This window comes from Chelonia mydas, chromosome 9 (assembly GCF_015237465.2).
Source record: "Chelonia mydas isolate rCheMyd1 chromosome 9, rCheMyd1.pri.v2, whole genome shotgun sequence".
Taxonomy (NCBI): domain Eukaryota; kingdom Metazoa; phylum Chordata; order Testudines; family Cheloniidae; genus Chelonia; species Chelonia mydas.
In genome coordinates this window covers 48,121,623-48,136,463 of record NC_057855.1, presented here as the reverse complement: position 1 = coordinate 48,136,463, position 14,841 = coordinate 48,121,623, and the positions used below count along the sequence as shown (strand labels likewise).

At 46.6% G+C, this 14,841-nt stretch overlaps 1 protein-coding gene across 6 annotated transcripts in view; it reads left to right on the top strand.

The window, feature by feature from the left end:
* Positions 1–3,281: 3,281 nt before the first annotated feature.
* The window catches only part of PPP2R3A (protein phosphatase 2 regulatory subunit B''alpha), a 137,624-nt gene continuing 126,064 nt past the window's right edge, over positions 3,282–14,841 (top strand). For 2 of the 6 annotated variants that reach the window (XR_005226719.2, XM_037908574.2), the window contains exon 1: positions 3,799–4,074. The gene's annotated coding sequence lies outside the window, so the exon portion shown is untranslated. Of the gene's footprint in view, positions 4,075–5,242; positions 5,281–14,841 lie in introns of all 6 variants that reach the window. The other 4 variants (XM_043521998.1, XM_043521997.1, XM_037908572.2 and 1 more) reach the window with 4 other exon arrangements.

The window sequence follows — 14,841 nt, the reverse complement described above, 5'->3', positions numbered from 1 at the left end:
AAGGGTCTGGACTGCCTACATCCCCAGATCAGACAGCCTGTCCCCATGGGGGACCTTAATCTGGTCCTCTCCAGGTTAATGGGGCCCCCATTTGAACCGCTGGCGACTTGCTCCCTTCTATATCTGTTGTGGAAGGTAGCCTTTCTGGTCGCCATTACATCTGCAAGGAGGGTGTCTGAGTTAAAGGCCCTTACCTCCGACCCACCTAATACGGTTTTCCACAGGGATAAGGTGCAACTCAGGCCTCACCTGGCCTTTCTTCCCAAGGTGGTGTCACACTTCCACACTAGTCAGGAAATTTTCCTGCCTGTTTTTTACCCTAAGCCTCATGCCAGTAGCCGTGAGCAGAGGCTGCACTCCCTTGATGTTTGGCGAGCACTAGCCTTCTACACTGAGAGCACTAAGCCATTCAAAAAGTGAAACCAGTTGTTCATAGTGGTGGCAGACCAGATGAAAGGACTCCTGGTCTCATCTCAAAGAATATCCTCCTGGATCATGTCCTGCATCCGCACGTGCTATGAGCTGGCCAAAATACCAGCCTAGGCTCTTATGGCACACTCCACAAAGGCCCAGGCCTTGTCAGCAGCATTCCTGGCCCAGGTCCCGATACAGAAAATCTGCAGGGCAGCAACTTGGTCCTCAGTACATACGTTCATCTCTCACTACACCATCATCCGGCATGCCAGAGATGATGCAGCTTTCGGCAGAGCGGTGCTCCAATCAGCGATTCTGTAACTCCGACCCCACTGCCTAGGTAAGGCTTGGGAGTCATCTAATTGGAGTCGATATGAGCAATCACTCAAAGAAGAAAAAAAAAGTTACTCATCTTCTCATAACTGTTGCTCATATCAATTCCAAACCCGCCCACCTTCCCCTCTGTCAGAGTAATTGGTAAGAAGGAATTGAGGCGGCGCCTGGTCAGCAGGGTCATATATTGAGCGTCATGAAGGCACCACTCCAGGGGGCTCTACAACCGACCCGACGGGTGCTGTTAGTGGAAAAACTTTCCGATGACTGTGCACGTGGCACATGCACACCTAATTAGAATGGATATGAGCAACACATCTCGAAGAACAACAGTTATGAGAAGGTGAGTAACCATTTTTTAAATTAAGTAAATACATTTTTAGTGGAGTGAAAAACAGTTCACTAGAGTAAATAATGGCATTAACATAGAGTGTCTGTTATAGAAAGTAAACAAATTTCATTTATTTTTATCTACTAAAGATAGTGTACAAAGTATCAAACTTGTGTTTCTGATATCTGTGTTAAAGCTCCAGAACTGATACCTGAATGTTTGGGATTATCTTGCTGTATTATCTCCTAATTGTTCTAAATTTACATATAACCTTAAAATATGGCTTTAATTGGTGGGGGTGTGAATATATATATATATAAAATTATAATTTTCCTTTATATAGGAATTAGATAGGAACACTGTATCAGCTAATTCCAAGTTATTATCTGCAAAAAAAAAAAAAAAAACCCTAGAGTTTTCAGTAGCCCTTGGAATCACAGTTAAAGTTCTCCCTGACCCCAAAATCTGAAATGGCGCCCGTGGTGAACAAGCAATGGCCAAAGGGCTACGGGAGGGCAGTGAACTCTAGGAAGATGCAGCTCCTGGGTGACAGCACGAAGCCTGTCTTGAGCTGCAGGCCAAGCACTAGGCACCACGAGCCGCAGCAGCAGCGCAGAAGTGAGGGTGCCAATACACCATATACCATGCTTACTTCTGTTCTGCTGCTGGCGGTGGTGTTACCTTCAGAGCTGCGGCCACCCTGACAGTACTTAATATGTGCTGGGGCTAAGGTCTGGTACCAGGCTCTTTCAATACAAATTAAGCACTGGGGGGGAGCCCACAGGGACCCGGGGATCATATGGGGGTGGGTGGGAGGGCAAAATACAAGTTCACCCAGGGTGCCATTTCCCCTAAGGCCAGCCCTGTCTGTTGGTGCTGGGCTACCTGTAGTTGCGGGTTACCCAGCATCCATTTCAGCAGCTTTTCAATTTCTATAGCCTCTTTTGGGTCAGTTCAACCAATATGCCAGTGATCTTCTTAACAGGACATGGGCATTGCCCAGATTCTCAATTATGGCTTGGGGGGTTTGGTGTCTGTGGTTAGCTGCATTGCCCAGCAGTGAGAGCCCCTAGCCAGGAGTAGGGGAAGTCAGACCCTTCCTGCTCCACCAAGCCCCTGACCCAGGGCCCAATAAGTAGTAGTTCAAAATGTGCAGCCTACGGGGTAGGTGCCCCCTACCCCTGCTCCCTGGACTACTCCCTACCCCAGCTTCAGTTCGTCCGTTGGTGCCACTGGTTTGCTTCCAAGTCCTGGGGTCTTCCTAGGCTGTGTTCCTGTGGTGGTTTGGGAGCAGGTCCTGAGCCCAACAGTGTGGGGCCTTGGCACTTTCCCAGCAGGAGCCTGCACCACACAACTGCTCTTCTTCTCCATCCACCCAGACTGAGCTGAGCTGCTCCCTTTTGTGCTCAGCCTCTACTAGGAGCATGCCCAGCACAGGTGGCTGGGCAGTGCCTTCTGGGCCCAGAGCTGCTCCTTAACCCTCACCTCACCAGTGTGGGGCTTGTACACCCCATCTCAGCGAGGGGTGCGGGAGTGGAGGAGCAGGGTGCGGGGATGTCAAGGCACAGGGCAGCAGAGGGGTGCCTTGACATGGTGTCAAGGTGCAGGGGAGGTGGGGGAGTCAGGGAGCAAAGTAGGAGAGGTGGGGGTGTTGAGGCACAGGGGAGTAGAGTGGGCAGGGGTGAGGGAGTTGGGTGGGAGTCTCAAGGCACAGGGGAGAGCAGAGGTGGTGGGGGAGTCAGGGAGCAAGGTAGGAGGGGTGGGGGTGTCGAGACACAGGGGAGCAGAGTGGGTGGGAGACTCGAAGCACAGGGGGGAAGCAGAGGTTGTGGGGGAGTCAGGGACCAGTGCTTCAATTCCGGAAGAGGAGCGATTTGGTGAGAACTAGAGTTTTGTGTAGCATGCACTCACTGCCCTTTTTGTAGCTGTTCCTTTTCACGCTGACCCCTTCCTTGTTGTAACAATTTGTCCTGCCTTTGGGAGTTTTAAAATATTTGTACAGTGGAAAATCTCGGTGAAATGCCGGGGCAGCCCTCAGCCTTCCCCTGCTCCCCTCCCTCCACAGGCCCTTCCCAAGGCTTCGAGGCCCCCCCGCCCTTCCACGGCCCGAGCCTCTCTCACTCCCCCCTTTCCTTCTATGGGTTCCCTTTCTCCCAAATCCTTTTTTGCCTGGCGGCCAGTCAGGTGTTGCTCCAAAGTGTTTGGTCTCCTGAAGGCCAGAAGGGCTGAGCCTGCCTCCGTCCTCACTCCCTTCTGGCCCCGGAGGCTGGGGGCAAGTGCAGAGCTTGTGGCAAGGCTATCGCCCACCCGCTTGAGGTGTCCCCCGAGGGCTCTGGGAGAGCGGCAGCCTTGGGGCCGCTAGGCGCTTCTTACACGTTCGGAGGAGACTCTCTGCGGCTGGGGGACAAATCCCTACAGCTGGCAAGGCGTGCGCGCCAGCGGGAGTGCCGGGCGGAGAAGGCGGGGAGGCCGGTGCAACCCAAGCGGTTCTGGGAGGCGCGAGCCAGACGGGGCGAAGGAGAGGGGAAACGGCGGAGGGAGGCGAGGGTACCCGACACGGCCAGCAGCGCGGCTGAGCTGAGCTGTCTGGGCCGACGTCAGGCCCAGCTGCAGCATCGGACTCCTCCTCCCCCCGCTGGGGGCCCGCGGCCGGGGGTAGGGCTGGGGCAGAGGCGGACCCCTGCGGCGCACGGAGGTAAGTGACACGCGGGGAGGGGCGGCCAGCGCAGGGCTGTGCCTGTCCCGGCCGCTCGCGGCAGCCGCGTTGGCCCCCCGGCTCTCCCTTGGCGTGCGGCCCCCTGGCCTCCCGCTGCTCTGCTTCGCCTGGCGCCACGGCCCGCAGGCGCTGCCCGCTCCCCAGAGCCGCGCCTCTGCCGGGCTCGGCTCGCAGGCTGCGGGCGGCGCCCCCCGGCCGTGCGGAAGAGACGGGGAAGGGGCCGAGCAGGAGCCGAGACGCTGCACCCCAGCGCTGCACTGGGCAGGGCGCTGCCCGGCGGGTAGGTGTCGCACTGCGCCGCCCCGGGCCCAGCGGCGCTTCCTCTCGGCCGGGGCGGAACGCGGCTCGGGCTGCTGGCGGGGGAGGAGGGAGCCACTGCCCGGCTGGGCATGGGGCCCCACTCCTGGCCGGTGTGTGCAGCCCCGCGGCTGCGGGCGGGCTGAATGGAGGGCGCAGGGTTGCCTGACCCCGAACCGCACGGCACCCGCGCGATGTGACACGGCCCGGCCGGGCGCTGCTTGCTTTGGCTGGAGACAGCCTCGCTACAGGCTCCCTGGAGCCCGCCCAGGCGCTGGGGTTTGAGCAAGTCATTGGTTTCCAGCCTTGCTGACTGAAGGCACCGTTCCCAGGAGCCTGAGGGCTAAACCCAGGGTGCACATTTATGTCTTTTAAAATAGAAGTAAATGCCCACCTAGTGCACCTCTGTAGCTGAATCTGCCTGCCCACATGAATACCCAGTGTCCGGGGGTATTGAGTTAATGACAACATTTTGCAAGTGGTCAGCTTTGCTCTTGCTCAGCAGTTGTAAGGAGAACCTGGCCATGGGCCTCTCCTGCCCCGCACTCCTGTCCTGAGCACCCAGATGAGAAAATTAAACTGTAAACACTTTATTGGCTAGAGCTGGAGCAATACATCTGCTCTGCAGCTCAGCTGGAACATAGCTCTTTGTGTGCAGGCTCTGCAACTGGAGTGTGGAAGGAGGGGGAAGTGCTCCTGTGCTGGTCACACTTGCATGTTAAAGTGTCAGTTTACAATAGATTTCACCTTTCTGCACTTTAAGATCCCACATGCAATTAACATAATAGCAAATGATGTCTTTGTCACCAGACTTAAAACATGAAAATCTCTTATGAGTGGTGGTGACTGCTTTCTGCATTATGTTCTTATGAGTCACAGGTTCCTAGCACTGACTTAATTAGAGATCAGCGTGTACTGCTGATTTAGTGTTTAGTTTTCAAACGATTCTCTGCTTTGAATGGCATGCACTTCTGATGTTAAAACGTGCCCAGTTAAAAATTTGCCCAGTGTGGGATATGATGTGCCTAACATGCCCTTGGGGAGCAAAATTCCTATTTCAGTAAGACTAGGATTTCACCGGTGTTTCAAAATTGACAGGTTCTGATTCTGATAACAGTATATCTTCTGATAGTGTCACCTATTCTTGACAGCTGGCTGGTGTGTCTGCGTTAGGTTACTAGATGAACAGGTAAGAGGTATCTTCTGTTGCTTGTGTCCCTCTCAGCTGTGGGTATTACTGTTTGCTGGGTTGTGGCATCGCCATGGATTAGAACTGTTCTGGCCACCATGCCCATTCCTGGGCTGCAGGCTACACTGGGCTGGTCCGGCAAAGTTAGAGGTGGGATTTTGACCGAGGCAGAAATTTTGTGAAAGTTACTTAGTTGTGTGATTGGTTCTTTCATCCATTTTGTTAGATTGTAGATGTCAGACTGGAATGAATTGCAGTTCCTACAATGCTGCAGTTGCACATTTGTCTTCTTACAAATGGAATATTGTCGTTTGCTAGTTCTTTAGGGATCCTGTATCTTGCAAACACAGTTCTTAGTTTGGAAATCAGTGCAGTAACCATATGCCTCTGGCATACATAGGACTTTTGGATACTCTTCTAGGAACAAATATAAACATCTACAGCTATCTTGTACCAAGATAGATCAGCATTTTGGTGAGCTTGGTTCTTTCTAATTGCTTTTACTCATTCCTGACACTGTCAGTATTCTTCTCCAAGTTGTTTTGTGTCTCAAAACATGCTTGGTCAATACACAATATTTCTAAGTTGTGTTTTGTCCCCGCCCAATTGAATATCCTGATATAACTTATGTGGACACTTATACATATATTGCCTCATGTCTCTGAGAATGACTGTCCAGTCTCCTGCCAATGATAGTCTCTGTCCCGAGGAATTGTGTCTTTCAGCTGAATCAATGGTGGCATGAGCGGGAGCTCTATCTGGAAGCAAGTTTACTCAAAATGTTGGTTAAAACAGGTCAACCACAAGAGTCTTCTCTATCTGTGGCCTCCCCCAGTGCTACCACTGATCCAGCTGAACTGGTGAGAATATTTTTCTAAATTTTGGAAGTGTAGCTGAGGCCATGTTATAGGCTAATGCTTTAGCTCAAACCCTGCTTATGGGCATCTCCTCTTCCAGCCTCCCACTCCATGTTCCACAGCTTCTCTATTGCAACTATAAGACATACAAAGGAAAAAAAATGGCTTAATGCAATAGGTGCAGCTGTTTGTTTCTGTACTCTTGTTTTGTTTTTGTTTTTAAATCTGTGCTCTTTATTTGCTTTCTGTGTCTGTGGGATTCTACATGTGTTACAGAATCTCCCCTGTTGCCTACTCTAAATTTTCCAGGTCATTTTAGTTTGGTTTTGTCTTGTGTATTTTTTTTAAATGCTAGAAGTCTAAATAGTAAGATGGGTGAACTAGAGTATATGGCATTAAATGAGGATATTCATATAATAGGCATCGCAGAAATATGGTGGAATGAGGATAATCAATGAGACACAGTATTACCAGGATACAAAATGTATAGGATTACAGAGTAGGTTGTGTGGGTGGGGGAGTGGCACTATATGTAAAAGAAAGCACAGTCAAATAAAGAGAAAATCTTAAATGAATCAAAGTGCACCCTAGAATCTCTATGGAAAGAAACTTCATTCTTGAAAAATAGGAGTATAGCACCAGGAATATACTACTGACCACCTAAACAGGATGGTCATGGTGATTGTGAATTGTTCAGAGAAATTGGAGAGGCTACAAAGGTGAAAAATGCAATAATAATGGGGGATTTCAACTATCCCCATATTGACTGGGTACCTGTCACATCAGGAAGGGATGCAGAGATGAAATTTCTAGACACCATGAATGACAGCCTCTTGGAGCAGGTAGTCCTGGAACCCACAAAGGGAGAGGCAATTCTTGTTTTAGTCATAAGTGGAGCACAGGATCTGGTCCAAGAGGTGAATATAGCTGAACTGCTCAATAATAGATACTACAATGTAATTACATTTAATATAATTATAGGAGGGAAAATACCAAGGAAACCCACCACAGTAGCATTTAACTTAAAAAAGGGGAACTACACAAAAATGAGGAAGCTAGTTACCTGAAAATTAAAAGGAACAGTGACAAGAGTGAAATGCTTGCAAGCTGCGTGGAGATTGTTTGAAAACACCATAACAGAGGCTCAAACTAAATGAATATCCCAAAGAAGAAGAAGAAAAGAATTATAGACGGTAAGAGGAACAAAAATAATGCCATCATGGCTAAACCAGCAGAGTAAATGAGGCAGTTAGAGGCAAAAAGACATCCTTTAAAAATGGGAAGTCAAATCCTAGTGAGGAAAATAGAAAGGAGCATAAAGTCAAGTGTAAAATATAATAAAACAAGCCATGAAAGACTTCAATGAGCAGCTCTTTAAAGACGCAAAACTTAACAGAAAAAAGCCTTTAAGTACATCAGAAGTAGGAAACCTATTAAACCAAGGATGGGCAAACTAAAGGACAGATCTGGCCTGCAAGTCGTTTTAAGCTGGCCCTCAAGGTCCCACTGGGGAACAGGGTCTGGGGTGATGCTCCGGGCCTTCAGCAGCACTTCGGCGTCGGGTCCTTCACTCGCTCCGGTCTTCGGCGGCATTGCGGGGTCGGGGGTGGTCCTTCAGTGCTGAAGACCGGAGTGAGTGAAGGACCCGACGCCGAAGTGCTGCTGAAGACCTGGAGCGCCGCCGGGTGAGTACTAGCGGGTGGCACCTTTCTTTATCTCCACTCCTCATTTTTTCCACCTGGCTACTCCACTGTTCACACCCCAGCTCCCTGCCCCAGCTCTGATCCCCCCTCCTGCCCTCTGAACCCCTTGATCCCAGCCTGGAGCACCCTCCTACACCCCAAACTCATCACCCCCAGCCCCACCCCAGAGCCCACATCCCAAGTTGGAGCCCTCACTCCCCCACCCCAGCCCCCTCCCGCACCCTGAACTCCTCATTTCTGGCCCCACCCTGGCGCCTGCACCCTCAACCAGAGCCCTCACCCCCCTCCTGCTCCCAACCTCAATTTTCTGAGCATTCATGGCTCACCATACAATTTCCATACCCAGATGTGGCCCATGGGCCAAAAAGTTTGCCCACCCCTGTGTTAAACAGTCAGTGGGGCCAGTGGACCATTGAGGTGCTAAAGGACCACTTGAGGAAGACAAGGCCATTGCAGAGAAGCATGAATTCTTTGCATCAGTCTTCACTGCAGAGGATGTGAGGGAGATCCCTACACCCAAGCCATTCCTTTTAGGTGACAAATCTGAGGAACTGAGGCATCAGTAGAAAAGGTTTTGGAACAAATTGTTAACATAACAGTAGTAAGTCACCAGGACCAGATAATATTCACTCGAGTTCTAAAAGAACTCAAATATGAAATTGCGGAATTACTAACTGTGGTGGTTAGTAATGTAACCTATCAGTTATATCAGCCTCTATACCAGATGACTGGAGGGTAGCTAATGTAATACTGATTTTAAAAGGAAAAAGGCTCTAGAGGTGATCCTGCAATTACAGGTTGGTAAGCCTAACTTTAGTACCAGGCAAATTGGTTGAAACAATAGTAAACAACAGAATTATCAGACACAGATATACATGATATCTTGAGGAAGAGTCAACATGTTTTTTGTAAAGGGAAATCATGCCTCACCAATCTATTAGAATTCTTTGAGGGGGTCAACAAACATGTGGACAAGGGTGATCCAGTGGATCTGGGCTTTCAGAAAGCCTTTCACCTAGACCCCACCAAAGGCTCTTAAGCAAAATAAGCAGTCCTGGGATAAGAGGGAAGGTCCTCTCATGGATCAGTGACTGATTAGAAAATAGGAAACAAAGGGTAGGAATAAATAGTCAGTTTTCAAAATGGAGAGAGGTAAATAGAGGGCTCAACCCCCTCCCCCCACCTTCCCAGGACCTGTACTGAGACCTGTGTTGTTCATAAATGATCTGGAAAAAGGGGTAAACAATGAGGTAGCAAAATTTGCAGATGATACAAAATTACTCAAGGTAGGTAAGTCCAAAGCTGTCTGCGAAGAGTTACAAAGAGATCTCACTAAATTGGGTGAATGGCAACAAAATGGCAGATGAAACTCAATGTTGATAAGTGCAGTGTAATGCACATGGGAAAACATCCCAACTATACATAAAACGAATGGGGTCTAAATTAGCTGTTACCATTCAAGAAAGAGATCTTGGAATCATTGTGGATAGTTCTTTGAAAACATCTGTTCAATGTACAGCAGCTTTGAAAAAAGCTAACAATGTTAGGAACCATTAGGAAGGGGATATATAAGACAGAAAAGATCATAATGCCACTATATTAATCCATGGTACACCCACACCTTGAACAATGTATGCAGTTCTGGCCACCCCATCACAAAATATATATATTAGAGTCGGAAAAAAGAACAGTGAAGGAAAACAAAAATGATTAGGCATATGGAACAGCTTCCATATGAGGAGAGAGTAAAAAGACGGTGTCTGTTCAGCTTAGAGAAGAGATGACAAGATGGAGGTCTATAAAATCATGAATGATGTGGAGAAAGTGAGTAGGGAAGTATTATTTACAGCTTCACATAACACAAGAACTAGGGGTCACCTGATGAAATTAATGGTTTTAAACAAACATAAGGAAGTATTTTTTCACGTGACGCATAGTCAACCTGTGGAACTTTTTGCCAGGGGATGTTGTGAAGGCCAAAAGTATAACTCAGTTCAAAAAAGAACTAGATAAGTTAATGGAGGATAGGTCCATCAATGGCTATTAACCAAGGTGGTCAAGGATGCTAGTCCGTGCTCTTGGTGTGCCTAAACTTTTGACTTCCCAAAGCTGGAACTAGATGACTGGATGGATCACTCAATAATTGCCCTGTTCTGTTCATTCCCTTTGAAGCACCTGGCACTGGCCACTGTTGCAAGACAAGATACTGGGCTAGGTAGATAATTGGTCTGATGCAGTATGGCCATTCTGATGTTCTTATGTATGTATTATGCTGCTATAAGTAAATGTGCAGAGTAGAAATGCCCTGAGACAGAGACAAAGAGCCATTAGGTTGGAGAGATGACTGGGATGAGGAACACAGGAAGTGGTAGTAAGAGACAGGACTGAGAGAAGCTGAAGAAAACTGAGGCAGAAGAGTCTGCCCACTCGAGAACACTCCCCTCCAGAGCCTAGTTGGAATCCAAGATTCTTGAGTTTCAACATTTCTCTGCTGTTTGCAAATTGGTTTCATAGGTATTTGCCAAGTGGGTGTCTCATCTCCTTTTTCTTTTTGTCCATTTAGAGCAGTGGTTCTCAACCAGGAGTTTGGGGCTGTTTTGAGGGCCACAAGCAGGTATCGGGGAGTCCACCAAGCATGGCTGGCGTTAGACTTGCTAGGCCCCAGGCAGAAAGCCGAAGTCCTGCCTCATGGGACTGCAGCCTGGGGCCCTGAGCCCCACTACCCAGGGTTGAAGCCGAAGCCTGAGCAACTTAGCTTCGTGGTGCCCCCTGTGGTGTGGGGCTCCAGGCAGTTGCCCTCCTTGCTACCCCCTAAAGCTGGTGCTTGCTTTTATATGCAGAAAAACAGTTGTTGTCACAGCTGGGCTGTGGAGTTTTTATAGCACGTTGGGGACAGTGGGGGGTGCTCAGAAAGAAAAAGGTTGAGAACCCCTGACCTAGAGGACAACTTACTACTGCTTTCAGTTACTCTATTAGCTCCAGCGGCAGAAGTCTATGTGGTGGATCTAAATGTTCCAACCTTGCTGATGAATAATGTGGATGTCAGTATGGTTTCACATGGTGAAATTTTGGTTTATTTAACTTGCTTTAAAAAATACCTAGGAAATTACACACACAAAACTGCATTAAAAGAACATTAAAGTTACAAATCAAGCACTCAACGTTAGGAAATGCCAGAATTAAGATTGTCTGTGGAACCTTTAATTCAGCCCTCTTGTGTGTATGGATTATGATGCAGTATTTAATTACATGATCATATACTACTTTTTCCACAGAACCCCTGATTTAGTGCACAGGATGGACTTGCTCTGGGGATGAATTGTGGTTGTGTAATGAATGAGGCTTTTGTCTGTATGCTCCACATCTCATTTGTTGCAGAAGTTGGAAGGTGTGGAGGCAGGGAATTGCCAGAAGAGAAGGGGTGGTCTCACTGTTAAAACAGTTGAATGCTGCTCTGTAGAACTAGATTCTATCCCTGCCTCTGCCACAGAGTTCCTATGAGATGCTAGTCAAGTCACTTTAACCAGACTTTTCATAGGCGGTCACTAACTGTGTGTTCCTCAGCTGCTTAAAGAGAGAAGGTGGGTGAGGTAATATCTTTTATTAGACCAACCTGTGTGTGGGAGAGAGACACGCTTTCGAGCTACACAGATTCACAGGCCTTGAGGTCTGATTTGCAGAAGTGCTGAGCACTCACACTGCAACTGAAGTCAATGGGAGCTGTGCTCTGGACATATAAAGTACTACACAACGTCGAGTACTCTGAAAAATCAAGTCCTAGGTGTCTCAGATTGGGCAACCAAAATCAGTGGATACTTTTGACCTTAATCTCTCTGTGGCTCAGTTCCCCATCTGCTCAATGGTGATAATAATACCCCCTCACCTCACAGCAGTGTTGTGAAAATAAATTCATTAATGTTTGTGAAGCTCTCAGATACTCAAGTGATGAGTGCAGTAGAAAGGCCCATGAGGAAATTATTAATTCTGTCTTCAGGGCAGGGTTTGAATAATGGAAGTAAGGCCTGGAGCCAATTTTAACAATGTGGCTAAAACAAAATATTGAATAGCTGCTAATTCAGTGAGCACTGTTCAGTGAAACGTTAGGATCACCTCAGTTTTTCAGGTCCATGTTTTCTCTCTCAGGTCCTCATCATTTCTAGTTCTCAGTAGTTTATGATCAAGTAAGTATGTTCAGTAGAAAAAAAGCATAAGATAAATACATGGGGCTTTTTAAAGGAGAGCTGAAAAAATCTTTTGCATGGATCATATTTGCCCAGTGAGATTCCAGTGTGGTTCAGCCAAAATCACAAGTTGTAAAAATGCCAGACTTTTCTGAGCACTAGAACATGCTGCACCTTTTGGAATAATTTATTACATTTCAACAGCTGCAACTCCTCAGAGGACAAGATACAACTAGCAAAAAAGATGAATGAACTCATGGAAGGCATGACTAGTAAGAATGAATTCTCATCCTCATGTCACTTATTAATTATGTATCAGAGAAGATGACTCCTCAAGTATGGAGCATCACATCTAGCTTTGGGTGGACCTGCAGATCATTTCCTACCTGCCTTCACTTAATATTTCCACCACTGTCCTGTCACTATGCATATGAAAGAGCAAAACTGCTGGGGGAGGGTTAGTGAGAAAGTTCTTTGGGATATTCTCTAAACTTAACATCCTCATTTTCCATAAAAAGTTTGTGTGATTTTTGGGTTCTCTTCAGCCTCCTACTGCAGAAGTGGAGTCCAGCTGCTTCTTCCATACATTCCTACAGTCACTTTTAATTGGTTTATATTTTCAAGGCTAGTGCCACAAGGCAATCAGCTAGAAATCTACTTTTAAAAAGACCCATAAGGTTAAGATTCTCCTTTATCATGCTAAGTGTCCCACATCAGTGAGGCCCAAAGGCAGGCTCTACAGAGCACATTTCAGGTATTCTGGTACTAACAGACCTTATGTATTGGAGTTCACATGGTGCTTGCCTTCAATAGAAAATTAGGAAGTGTTAGGACGTGACCTTGAGGAGCTGTATTAACTGATACGGTTCTAAATGTGTCTTTGCAGTAAGTGTAGACATAGACTGGTTGTGTTTAACATTGTGTCAGCTAATTGTGGGTAAACCTACTATAACCAGGGTTTACCCATGATCATCTGACATGCTATTAAACAGTACTTGTCCCAATCTACACTGGCTGTAAAGTCATGTTTTAACACCATGTTGTTTAACATGACTCCTCCAGGTTATGCCTAACCTGAGACATGCCTTAACTTGTGCTTCTGCTACAATGGCCTCCTATGGGTCACTGTGAGCACTTCGGGTCTTGCAGAGGCTATGCAAGGGCCCTTTGTGCTTGGGGATATTCCTTGAGGGAGAGTTTACTCTGGGCCTATGACTCCTTTGTGTCAGCCTCATTAGCACATGGGGACATAGTGCAACAATGAATTTGTCCCCTTCTATTTAGCCATACAACAGATAGAGCAGACCTAGTGGCAATACAAGCTTTCCAATGTGCCTCAAACCATCATCTCTAAGAATGAGTGTTTAGTTTTATTATACTTGTTGAGATAGCTGTAGCTGAGATCACCGAAGCCGTATCGTTATAACCCTTTGCAATAGGGTGGTGGATTATTTTCTTCTGAGTCACTCTATTGCCAGGTGCCCATAACCCTGCATAAGAGCTATTATTCTGTTGGATTTAGCTGAAGAAATAAGGGGATTGGAGCCTCTCTCTGAGGTAGGGGGATCTAGGAACAAGCTAAAAAAAAAAAAGAAAAAAAGAAAAAAGCTTTTCTTTGCTTAAGATTGAGCTTTATGTTTTGTTGTTTAAGTTAACACTAAATGAAGGAAAAGGAGTATCCAGTGAAGGTGTATTTTACTTGGAGCAGTCCACTTTTCAGCTGTTTGTAGCTTTGTTTGTTGCATGTTTTTATAAGGCACCCCGGGTACTCTAAATTTGTTGCTTTTGTGCAATTATAAATGACTAATCTTAATGATTTTATATATTCCCAGGAAAAGATGAAGGTAAAGTTCCCAGTTGCACAAATCAACTTAACTTAAGATTTAAAGAAACTATTTTAAATATCTTATAATAAACATATTCACAAACAAACAAAAAGTATTAAACTATTAAAATTTTAAAACAATTCTTATCTTATTACTGAAATTCCTGAGTTTGTAATGATGGTTTCTCTGTTTAAAAAGTTCTTGTACATTTTTTCACCTCCTACTGTTCGATGTGTGCAGCCTTAACTCAGGATAAAAAAGTTTATTTTTGCTTGGTAATTTCATTAGGTTTTTTTTTTTTAATGTAATTGAAATCTTTGGTATGTGTTGGGAGACAGAGTGAAAGATACCTATGGCACTCTTAAACTCTCAAGGGCTGGGGAAGCTAGGGAACAGGGAGTTCTAGATCACACTGGGTTCTAGGGAGCAGGGAACTTTCTGGAACTTACAAACTCAGCATGGTTCCTACCTACCTAACCTCTGCATGCCAGCTCTTTTCTATTTGCCCAGGCTCCACCCTTCCCCTTTGCCTCCTAGCAGACATTCTGAAGTCCACGTGGTCAGCATTAACAAGCAGCCTACTGCAGGCACTGAGTTATTTAGCATATTCTGCAGATTTAAAGTCAGGAAGGAGGCAAAATAGGGTTTGGGAGCAGGAATTAAGATTCAGAGCATCTGGGAGTTGGAGAGCAGGGGCAGACAGGATAGCTAATGTGACACCAATTTTTAAAAAAGGCTCCAGAGGTGATCCCGGCAATCACAGGCAGCTAAGCCTAACTTCAGTACCAGGCAAATTGGTTGAAACTATAGTAAAGAACAGAATTATCAGACACAGATGAACGTGATTTGTTGGAGAAGAGTCAACATGGTTTTTGTAAAGGGTAATCATTCCTCACCAATCTATTAGAATCCTTTGAGGGGGGTCAACAAACATGGAGAAGGGTGGTCCGGTGGCTATAGTGTACTTGGACTTTCAAAAAACCTTTGACAAGGT